Source organism: Ranitomeya imitator, chromosome 10 (genome assembly GCF_032444005.1).
Source record: "Ranitomeya imitator isolate aRanImi1 chromosome 10, aRanImi1.pri, whole genome shotgun sequence".
NCBI lineage: Eukaryota > Metazoa > Chordata > Amphibia > Anura > Dendrobatidae > Ranitomeya > Ranitomeya imitator.
In genome coordinates this window covers 52,823,474-52,836,087 of record NC_091291.1, presented here as the reverse complement: position 1 = coordinate 52,836,087, position 12,614 = coordinate 52,823,474, and the positions used below count along the sequence as shown (strand labels likewise).

The 12,614-nt window shown below is 40.9% G+C and overlaps 1 protein-coding gene across 6 annotated transcripts in view; it reads left to right on the top strand.

Moving 5' to 3' along the window:
• LOC138651897 (sulfotransferase 2B1-like) overlaps positions 1–12,614 on the top strand; it is a 294,818-nt gene that overhangs the window by 106,299 nt on the left and 175,905 nt on the right. The window lies entirely within an intron of this gene.

The following is a 12,614-nucleotide window of genomic DNA, read 5'->3' as shown; positions in this document are numbered from 1 at the left end:
CTGCGGGCTTCCCTGAGCCCCCCGCAGCAACGCGATGTGATCGCGTTGCTGCGAGGGTCTCACCTCCCTCCCTGCTTCCTCCAGCCCCGGATCCAAGATGGCCGCGGATCCGGGTCCTGCAGGGAGGGAGGTGGCTTCACAGAGCCTGCTCAGAGCAGGCACTGTGAAGGCTGCAGCGCTGCATGTCAGATCAGTGATCTGACAGAGTGCTGTGCACACTGTCAGATCACTGATCTGTGATGTCCCCCCCTGGGACAATGTGAAAAAGTAAAAAACAAAATTTCAAAATGTGTAAAAAAAATTAAAAAAAATATTCCTAAATAATGAAAAAAAAATATATATATATTATTCCCCTAAATACATTTCTTTATCTAAATAAAAAAAAAAACAATAAAAGTACACATATTTAGTATCGCCGCGTCCGAAACGGCCCAACCTATAAAACTGGCCCACTAGTTAACCCCTTCAGTAAACACCGTAAGAAAAAAAACAAAAAACGAGGCAAAAAACAACGCTTTATTATCATACCGCCGAACAAAAAGTGGAATAACACGCGATCAAAAAGACAGATATAAATAACCATGATACCGCTGAAAGCGTCATCTTGTCCCGCAAAAAATGAGCCACCATACAGCATCATCAGCAAAAAAAAAAAAAGTTATAGTCCTGAGAATAAAGCGATGCAAAAATAATTATTTTTTCTATAAAATAGTTTTTATCGTATAAAAGCGCCAAAACATAAAAAAATGATAAAAATGAGGTGTCGCTGTAATCGTACTGACCCGAATAATAAAACTGCTTTATCAATTTTACCAAACGCGGAACGGTATAAACGCCTCCCCCAAAAGAAATTCATGAATAGCTGGTTTTTGGTCATTCTGCCTCGCAAAAATCGGAATAAAAAGCGATCAAAAAATGTAACGTGCCCGAAAATGTTACCAATAAAAACGTCAACTCGTCCCGCAAAAAACAAGAATGTGGTAACGCAAAAAATATTTTTTGCAATAAAAAGCGTCTTTCAGTGTGTGACGGCTGCCAATCATAAAAATCCGCTAAATAACCCGCTATAAAAGTAAATCAAACCCCCCTTCATCACCCCCTTAGTTAGGGAAAAATTAAAAAAATGTATTTATTTCCATTTTTCCATTAGGGCTAGGGTTAGGGCTAGGGCTAGGGTTAGGGTTTGGGCTAGGGCTAGGGTTAGGGTTTGGGCTAGGGCTAGGGTTAGGGTTAGGGCTAGGGTTAGGGCTAGGGTTAGGGTTAGGGCTAGGGTTAGGGTTAGGGCTAGGGTTAGGGCTAGGGTTTGGGCTAGGGCTATGGTTAGGGCTAGGGTTAGGGCTAGGGTTAGGGCTAGGGCTAGGGCTAGGGTTAGGGCTAGGGCTATGGTTAGGGCTAGGGTTAAGGCTACAGTTAGAGTTGGGGCTAAAGTTACGGTTAGGGTTTAGATTACATTTACAGTTGGGAATAGGGTTGGGATTAGGGTTAGGTGTGTGTCAGGGTTAGAGGTGTGGTTAGGGTTACTGTTGGGATTAGGGTTAGGGGGGTGTTTGGATTAGGGTTTCAGTTATAATTGGGGGGTTTCCACTGTTTAGGCACATCAGGAGCTCTCTAAACGCGACATGGCGTCCGATCTCAATTCCAGCCAATTCTGCGTTGAAAAAGTAAAACAGTGCTTCTTCCCTTCCGAGCTCTCCCGTATGCCCAAACAGGGGTTTACCCCAACATATTGGGTATCAGCGTACTCAGGACAAATTGGACAACAACTTTTGCGGTCCAATTTCTCCTGTTACCCTTGGGAAAATACAAAACTGGGGGTTAAAAAATAATTTTTGTGGAAAAAAAAAGATTTTTTATTTTCACGGCTCTGCGTTATAAACTGTAGTGAAACACTTGGGGGTTCAAAGTTCTCACAACACATCTAGATAAGTTCCATGGGGGTCTAGTTTCCAATATGGGGTCACTTGTGGGGGATTTCTACTGTTTAGATACATTAGGGGCTCTGCAAACGCAATGTGACACCTGCAGACTAATCCATCTAAGTCTGCATTCAAATGGCACTCCTTCCCTTCCGAACCCTCCCATGCGCCCAAACAGTGGTTCCCCCCACATATGGTGTATCATCGCACTCAGGACAAATTGGGCAACAAATTTTGGGGTCCACTTTCTCCTGTTACCCTCGGGAAAATACAAAACTGGGGGCTAAAAAAATAATTTTTGTGGGAAAAATTTTTTGTTTTATTTTTACGGCTCTGCATTATAAACTTCTGTGAAGCACTTGGTGGGTCAAAGTGCTCACCACACCTCTAGATAAGTTCCTTAGGGGGTCTACTTTCCAAAATGGTGTCACTTGTGGGGGGTTTCAATGTTTAGGCACATCAGTGGCTCTCCAAACGCAACATGGCGTCCCATCTCAATTCCTGTCGATTTTGCATTGAAAAGTCAAACAGCGCTCCTTCCCTTCCGAGCTCTCCCATCCGCCCAAACAGTGGTTTACCCCCACATATGGGGTATCAGCGTACTCAGGACAAATTGTACAACAACTTTTGGGGTCCAATTTCTTCTCTTACCCTTGGGAAAATAAAAAATTGGGGGCCGAAATTTAATTTTTGTGAAAAATATGATTTTTTATTTTTACGGTTCTACATTATAAACTTCTGTGAAGCACTTGGTGGGTCAAAGTGCTCACCACACATCTAGATAAGTTCCTTAAGGGGTCTACTTTCCAAAATGGTGTCACTTGTGGGGGGTTTCAATGTTTAGGCACATCAGGGGCTCTCCAAACGAAACATGGCGTCCCATCTCAATTCCAGTCAGTTTTGCATTGAAAAGTCAAATGGCGCTCCTTCGCTTCCGAGCTCTGCCATGCGCCCAAACAGTGGTTTACCCCCACATGTGGGGTATTGTCGTGCTCAGGACAAATTGTACAACAATGTTTGGGGTCTATTTTCTCCTGTTACCCTTGGTAAAATTAAACAAATTAGAGCTGAATTAAATTTTTTGTGAAAAAAAGTTAAATGTTCATTTTTATTTAAACCTTCAAAATATTCCTGTGAAGCACAAGAAGGGTTAATAAACTTCTTGAATATGGTTTTGAGCACCTTGAGGGGTGTAATTTTTAGAATGGTGTCACACTTGGGTATTTTCTATCATATAGACCCCTCAAAATGACTTCAAATGAGATGTGGTCCCTAAAAGAAAATGGTGTTGTAGAAATGAGAAATTGCTGGTCAACTTTTAAACCTTATAACTCCCTAACAAAAAAAAATTTTGGTTCCAAAATTGTGCTGATGTAAAGTAGACATGTGGAAAATGTTACTTATTAAGTATTTTGTGTGACATATCTCTGTGATTTAATTGCATAAAAATTCAAAGTTGGAAAATTGCGAAATTTTCATAATTTTCGCCAAATTTACGTTTTTTTCACAAATAAACGCAGGTACTATCAAAGAATTTTTACCATTGTCATGAAGTACAATATGTCTCGAGAAAACAATGTCAGAATCACTGGGATCCGTTGAAGCGTTCCAGAGTTATAACCTCACAAAGGGACAGTGGTCAGAATTGTAAAAATTGGCCTGGTCATTAACGTGCAAACCACCCTTGGGGGTAAAGGGGTTAAAACTAGTGTCAGACTGGGTTGAGAAAGGCCCACCAATAACAATGACTATTTGGCCCCACTGTTCAGCTGCGTGAAAAATGACCTGACCCTAGTACGCAAATTTGCTTTTGCTTCTATATAATATTGATTTGGCTAGCTATTTACTGAATGATTAGATGATGTCTTTTTTTCTATAAACAGTGAATCAAGTGCTCATCAGCTCTACTTCACAGGGGTCTACCAGAGAATTATCCTTTTTCCCTGCCAACCAGTTCAAGCCTGTTTAAAACCATTGGCTTGTGGAATAAATCTTGGTGTCTTACTTGGAGGCATCAAAAGGAGAGATTATGAATATGAGACAGCAACATGAGAAAAACAGTGCTGATATGTGTGTAAAATTAACTCAATTAATTAAAAAAAAAACAAGGACAACAAATTGGCAAAATTATTCGACCAAGGACAAAGTCAATTAGTAATGATAAAACAAATAAAAACATCTAAGGGATCAATTAGGAAAGGTGTCAGGACCAAAATATAGAATTATTTTTTAATGCAGAGCATTCATGGTTTACAACTGATTAAAGCCTGTTTTTGTCTGTGTATAATAACAGACAATGCAAAGAACCTCTTCAGAGAGAAAGACATCAGGAGCTCTACGTTCCAGTCTCCTTCCTCTCTGATTGTTTTCATAAATTCCCATGGGAAAATTGCATTACATATAAATCTGCCTACACTAGTTTGGAGAAACCAACACCATGGAAAACCATAAAAATACCAAACAAGAATTAATGATTAAAATGCCTTAATTAATACCAGTAGCAATAGTAACAAAAAACAATGTATTAAAAGTATGCACACAATATAGTGACAATATTAAAAATAATACCAGACAAAAAATAAAATAATATAATAGGACCAAGGGTGACTCAAGAGGCCCCAATGTAATGCCTCCTACTAGTGCAACAATTGCATTTATGATTTTAAAATTATTAATAGAAATAAGGGACTAAAAGATTGTGTGAATAAAAACCAAAATTGTGCAAAAAAGTGCAAAAAGGTGCCACATCCAGAGTGCAATTGTAAACTGATAATCTCCATATAAGAATAAAATAATAAAGTGTAAATTGGCAAACGTAGGCAATAATAACTAAGTCCCACATGTAATGAAGTGATAATCTGCAAGAAAAGATAAAGTGCAGAGTGCCAAGGTAAAAATATAAGTGTATCGAGGGTAGTGAAATAATAGGAGGGCTATACCTTTAAGGTCCGTCTGATCACTGTAGTGTGCGCACCAGACGCGCGTTTCGGAAGTATATTCCTTCGTCAGGGTTGTGCAGTTGGCTATCTTGAGTCTTTTTTCAGACAATCAAAAATCTAAAAAATCTTGATAGCTGTGAAAGTTTTTAAAAAAGACCTAGCAGAGTAAAAAAAAAAATAAAATCAGTACTATATGCATGAACTGGCATCTGCGCGATCAACAGGAGTTAATTTGGGAATGTCATTGTGCTAAAATGCAGACTAGCGGGTCTCGCCATCAACCACATCTTCTGATGCTTCCTCTTCCCTCACCATGGCAAGTGTTGTCGCACAGGCCGAAGAACCTCCACTTGTTTACTTCCTACAGTTGGGGTGATTGAGAGTCTGTCAGCTGAAGCGGAATTGCACATGCCTGCTGTTTTTGACGGATCTTACATACCAAGCACACCCCATCATCATCATTCTCAATCCACCATAACATCCCCTCCTGCAACTCTATCATAGTCCAGCAGCTTGTCATGTTTACCCTACTCCACCTTGTGTCGGCACTGCAGCAAACCCTCATTTGTGCAGTTGTGCTCATGTAATAGTTTCTTTACTCCAACACATGGCAAAGTTAACAGCTTGAATTTCACCATCTTCAATCTACTAGCAACATTAAACTTTTTTTTATATATTGCAAACACATTCTGCATAGCTTTACTGTATAAGTCAACAGTTAATATAAAACAGTGAAAAGATACAAAGTTAAAGATAATCAAACAATTCAAGCAAAAGTAATAACGACCCTGCACTTCAGAGCTTACAATCTACAATGAGGTGGGGGTGAAACCAATTACAGGTGTTTATTAGTATTGAACGATACCTTCCGATATCCAGAAGTATCGGTATCTGATTGGATCGGCCGATATTCAAAAAATATTGGATATCGCCGATACCGGTACCCGATACCAATGCAAGTCAATGGGACAAAAATAATCGGAATTAAAATAAACCCTTTCTTTCCTTATAGGTTAATTCAGCATGAAGGAAAACAACTAAGAATAATGTTGGATGTATTGGGGGAGGTGGAGAAGACATTAAAGGCATAGAGGTTTAGGCCAATCAAATGGAATAGCAGGAAATATATTTTTTCTTTTAAGACGTTCAGAGTCAAAGATATTGACTATGTTAAGATTTTTTATATTTTGTCAGATATTTATGTTTCACTACTTCCATGCTCTTCGCCTTCTTTTTTACTTCTCTCACACTTTATTCTTCATCATCCTCAGCAGCAGCATCTTTTTCATCAACTTCTCCTTCACCTTATTCATCTTCATCCTCTTCACCTTCTTCCTATTTATTTTTTTTTACATTCTTCATTTTTTTTATTCAGCTATTATTCTTCTTCATATTCAACTTCTTCATCTTCTTCATATTCTTCTTCCTCATCATATTCCCTTTTGTGACAGGCCTTGCGTAGTTACATAGTAACATAGTAACATAGTTAGTAAGGCCGAAAAAAGACATTTGTCCATCCAGTTCAGCCTATATTCCATCATAATAAATCCCCAGATCTACGTCCTTCTACAGAACCTAATAATTGGAAGATACAATATTGTTCTGCTCCAGGAAGACATCCAGGCCTCTCTTGAACCCCTCGACTGAGTTCGCCATCACCACCTCCTCAGGCAAGCAATTCCAGATTCTCACTGCCCTAACAGTAAAGAATCCTCTTCTATGTTGGTGGAAAAACCTTCTCTCCTCCAGACGCAAAGAATGCCCCCTTGTGCCCGTCACCTTCCTTGGTACAAACAGATCCTCAGCGAGATATTTGTATCGTCCCCTTATATACTTATACATGGTTATTAGATCGCCCCTCAGTCGTCTTTTTTCTAGACTAAATAATCCTAATTTCGCTAATCTATCTGGGTATTGTAGTTCTCCCATCCCCTTTATTAATTTTGTTGCCCTCCTTTGTACTCTCTCTAGTTCCATTATATCCTTCCTGAGCACCGGTGCCCAAAACTGGACACAGTACTCCATGTGCGGTCTAACTAGGGATTTGTACAGAGGCAGTATAATGCTCTCATCATGTGTATCCAGACTTCTTTTAATGCACCCCATGATCCTGTTTGCCTTGGCAGCTGCTGCCTGGCACTGGCTGCTCCAGGTAAGTTTATCATTAACTAGGATCCCCAAGTCCTTCTCCCTGTCAGATTTACCCAGTGGTTTCCCATTCAGTGTGTAATGGTGATATTGATTCCTTCTCCCCATGTGTATAACCTTACATTTATCATTGTTAAACCTCATCTGCCACCTTTCAGCCCAAGTTTCCAACTTATCCAGATCCATCTGTAGCAGAATACTATCTTCTCTTGTATTAACTGCTTTACATAGTTTTGTATCATCTGCAAATATTGATATTTTACTGTGTAAACCTTCTACCAGATCATTAATGAATATGTTGAAGAGAACAGGTCCCAATACTGACCCCTGCGGTACCCCACTGGTCACAGCGACCCAGTTAGAGACTATACCATTTATAACCACCCTCTGCTTTCTATCACTAAGCCAGTTACTAACCCATTTACACACATTTTCCCCCAGACCAAGCATTCTCATTTTGTGTACCAACCTCTTGTGCGGCACGGTATCAAACGCTTTGGAAAAATCGAGATATACCACGTCCAATGACTCACCGTGGTCCAGCCTATAGCTTACCTCTTCATAAAAACTGATTAGATTGGTTTGACAGGAGCGATTTCTCATAAACCCATGCTGATATGGAGTTAAACAGTTATTCTCATTGAGATAATCCAGAATAACATCCCTCAGAAACCCTTCAAATATTTTACCAACAATAGAGGTTAGACTTACTGGCCTATAATTTCCAGGTTCACTTTTAGAGCCCTTTTTGAATATTGGCACCACATTTGCTATGCGCCAGTCCTGCGGAACAGACCCTGTCGCTATAGAGTCCCTAAAAATATGAAATAATGGTTTATCTATTACATTACTTAGTTCTCTTAGTACTCGTGGGTGTATGCCATCCGGACCCGGAGATTTATCTATTTTAATCTTATTTAGCCGGTTTCGCACCTCTTCTTGGGTTAGATTGGTGACCCTTAATATAGGGTTTTCATTGTTTCTTGGGATTTCACCTAGCATTTCATTTTCCACCGTGAATACCGTGGAGAAGAAGGTGTTTAATATGTTAGCTTTTTCCTCGTCATCTACAACCATTCTTTCCTCACTATTTTTTAAGGGGCCTACATTTTCAGTTTTTATTCTTTTACTATTGATATAGTTGAAGAACAGTTTGGGATTAGTTTTACTCTCCTTAGCAATGTGCTTCTCTGTTTCCTTTTTGGCAGCTTTAATTAGTTTTTTAGATAAAGTATTTTTCTCCCTATAGTTTTTTAGAGCTTCAATGGTGCCATCCTGCTTTAGTAGTGCAAATGCTTTCTTTTTACTGTTAATTGCCTGTCTTACTTCTTTGTTTAGCCACATTGGGTTTTTCCTATTTCTAGTCCTTTTATTCCCACAAGGTATAAACTGCTTACACTGCCTATTTAGGATGTTCTTAAACATCTCCCATTTATTATCTGTATTCTTATTTCTGAGGATATTGTCCCAGTCTACCAGATTAAGGGCATCTCTAAGCTGGTCAAACTTTGCCTTCCTAAAGTTCAGTGTTTTTGTGACTCCCTGACAAGTCCCCTTAGTGAAAGACAGGTGAAACTGTACAATATTGTGGTCGCTATTTCCTAGATGCCCAACCACCTGCAGATTTGTTGTTCTGTCAGGTCTATTAGATAGTATTAGGTCTAAAAGTGCTGCTCCTCTGGTTGGATTCTGCACCAATTGTGAAAGATAATTTTTCTTGGTTATTAGCAGAAACCTGTTGCCTTTATGGGTTTCACAGGTTTCTGTTTCCCAGTTAATATCCGGGTAGTTAAAGTCCCCCATAACCAGGATCTCATTATGGGTTGCAGCTTTATCTATCTGCTTTAGAAGTAGACTTTCCTTGGTTTCTGTTATATTTGGGGGTTTGTAACAGACCCCAAGGAGAATTTTGTTACCATTTTTCCCTCCATGAATTTCGACCCATATGGACATTCTCATTCCCTTCGCTAATATCCTCCCTTAAAGTGGACTTTAGACAAGACTTTACATAGAGACAAACCCCTGCTCCTCTCCGATTTTTATGTTCCTTTCTAAACAGACTGTAACCCTGTAAGTTAACTGCCCAGTCATAGCTTTCATCTAACCATGTCTCGGTTATTCCCACTATGTCAAAGTTACCTGTAGATATTTCTGCTTCTAGTTCTTCCATCTTGTTTGTCAGGCTTCTGGCGTTTGCGAGCATGCAGTTTAGAGGATTTTGTTTTGTTCCAATCTCCTCGCTGTGGATTGTATTAGAAATGTTCTTACCTCCCTTCTGAGTATGTTTTCCTGGGTCATGTGTGCTGCTGTCCTTGCTCTGCATGTCTTTCTGCCCGGTTGGGTCAGTCACTATGTCATCCACAACCTTGTCTTCCACATCCACACCCTGCTCCCCCTCCTATATTTCTGGCAATTGTGTCTCATCATCATCCACCTCTTGTGACACTTTCCCACCATCGCCTTCATGTTACCGTGGCTGCCCAAATCTTTGGGCATCACTACATGCGATCTCATCTTGCCCCACTTTAAATTGACTGACCGAGAGTATGGAATCTTTAAAGGGAAAAGAGAACAGCTCTTCGGAATGTCCTCCCCCTCTTTCAGAATACCGACCGGCTCTAAAAGCTCAGGAGAATCAGGCAAAAAACTCCTAGAGAGGGCATCAGCCTTAATATTCTTAGAACCCGGAAGGTACGAGACCACGAAATCAAAACGGGAAAAAAACAAGGACCATCGAGCCTGTCTAGGATTCAGCTGTTTAGCAGACTCGAGGTAAAATCAAATTCTTATGATCGGTCAAGACCACAATACGGTGCTTAGCTCCCTCAAGCCAATGTCACCACTCCTCAAACGCCCACTTCATATCCAACAACTCCCAATTGCCGACATCATAATTGCGTTCAGCAGGCGAAAACATACGGGAGAAGAAGGCACACAGTTTCATTAAGGAACCAACAGGATCCCTCTGAGACAAAACGGCCCCTGCCCCAATCTCAGAAGCGTCAACCTCAACCTGAAACGGAAGAGAAACATCCGGTTGGCGCAACACTGGAGCAGAAGTAAATCGATGTTTAAGCTCCTGAAAGGCAGAGACAGCCACAGAGGACCAATTCGCCACATCAGCGCCTTTCTTCGTCAAATCGGTCAAGGGTTTAACCACGCTAGAAAAATTAGCAATGAAGCGGCGATAAAAATTTGCAAAACCCCAAAATTTCTGAAGACTCTTCACGGATGTGGGCTGAATCCAATCATGAATGGCCTGAACCTTAACCGGATCCATCTCTATAGACGAAGGAGAAAAAATGAAGCCCAAAAAAAAGACTTTCTGCACCCCAAAGAGACACTTAGACCCTTTCACAAACAGGGCATTGTCACGAAGGATCTGAAATACCATCCTGACCTGTTGCACATGAGACTCCCAATCATTGGAAAAAATCAAAATATCGTCCAAATATACAATCAAGAATTTATCAAGATAAGTCCGGAAGATATCATGCATGAAGGACTGAAAAACAGAAGGAGCATTAGAGAGTCCGAATGGCATCACAAGGTATTCAAAATGGCCTTCGGGCGTATTAAACGCAGTTTTCCATTCATCACCCTGCTTAATACGAACAAGATTATATGCCCCCCGAAGGTCAATCTTGGTAAACCAACTAGCTCCCTTAATCCTAGCAAACAAATCGGAAAGCAAAGGTAAAGGGTATTGAAACTTGACTGTGATTTTATTCAAGAGGCGAAAATCTATACAGGGTCTCTAGGAACCATCTTTTTTAGCAACAAAAAAGAACCCCGCTCCCAACGGTGAAGAAAATGGCCGAATATGCCCTTTCTCCAAAGACTCCTTAATATAGCTCCGCATGGCGGTATGTTCAGGCACAGATAGATTAAAAAGTCGACCCTTAGGAAAGCTTGGAATCAAGTCAATAGCACAATCGCAGTCCCTGTGCGGTGGAAGGAAACTGGACTTGGGCTCATCGAATACATCCTGAAAATCAGACAAAAACTCTGGAATCTCAGAAGGTGAAGAAGAGGAGATTGACATCAAAGGAACATCATTATGAACCCCCTGACAACCCCAACTAGTCACAGACATGGACTTCCAGTCCAACACAGGATTATGTACCTACAACCATGGAAAACCCAGCACGATAGCATCATGCAAGTTATGCAACACCAGAAATCGACAATCTTCCTGATGGGCTGGCGCCATGCGCATGGTCACCTGTGTCCAAAACTGGGGCTTATTTTTAGCCAAGGGTGTAGCATCAATGCCCCTTAAAGGAATAGGGTTCTGCAAAGGCTGCAAGGGAAAACCGCAACACTTGGCAAACTCAAAATCCATTAAATTCAAGGCAGCGCCTGAATCCACAAACGCCATGACAGAAAATGATGACAATGAGCAGATCAAGGACACAGATAACAGAAATTTAGGTTGTACAGTACTGATGGTAATTGAACTGGCGATCCTCTTTGTCCGCTTAGGGCAGACAGAAATGACATGAGAAGCATCGCCACAATAATAACACAACCTATTTTGACGTCTGAAACCTTGTCGTTCCGTTCTAGACAGAATTCTATCACACTGCATAGGCTCAGAAATTTGCTCTGAGGATAACGCCACAGCGCGCACAGTTCTACGCCACGCAGCAGGGAGATTATGATTTTTACCTGCTGAATGGAATCACCAGAGGATCGAGGTCTCAGGTCAAAAAACAGTTTACAGTTGTTTTTAAAACTCAAAAATTTAGACCTGTCACCAGAAAACAAATCAGGAGTAGGAATCTTCGGTTCTAAAGCAGGAGTTTGAACAATATAATCAGAAATACCTTGCACCCTAGCAGCAAGCTGGTGTACACGAGAAGCTAATTCCTGAACATTCATGCTTGCACCAGGCTCCTCAGCCACCCAGAGATAAAGAGGGAGGAGAAGACAAAACAGACTGGAGAAAAAAAATGACTCAAGAGCTTCCTTCTCTTCTTCTGAGATGCATTTAACTCATTGTTTGCCAGTAGTACTGTTATGATCCGGTGACCTAGGAGCTGCATGAGAACTTTCACTGGAGAAAGTGGCCACTGTACTGACCGCAATCCTGAACTTAACACCGCAACTAGACGTAACCGTGGAGTGTACCTAACACACCTAGACACCTCTTCACAGCCGGAGAACTAAATACCCCTAAAAATGGAAATAGGAATACTATCTTGCCTCAGAGAAAATCCCCAAAGGATAGACAGCCCCCCACAAATATTGGCAGTGAGTCGGAGAGTAAAAAACGTACACAGGCAGAAAAACAGGATTAGCACAGGAGGCCACTCTAGCTAGATAGGGCAGGATAGGACAGAGTTCTGTGCGGTCAGTATAAAAACCCTTCAAAACATCCACAGCAGAATATACAAAAACTTCCTACATCTACTAAAAGATGTAGGAGCGTAAATCTGCAACTCCAGTGAATCCTACAATCAGAGCAGGAATAAAACTGAAACAAGCACACCGGCAGTGCGCCACAGAAACAAAAACCAAACACTTATCTTTGCTGAAATTGGCAGCGAGCAGGAGAAGCCAGAAAGTGAACCAACACTTCACAAGGAACATTGACTACTGGCAAGGG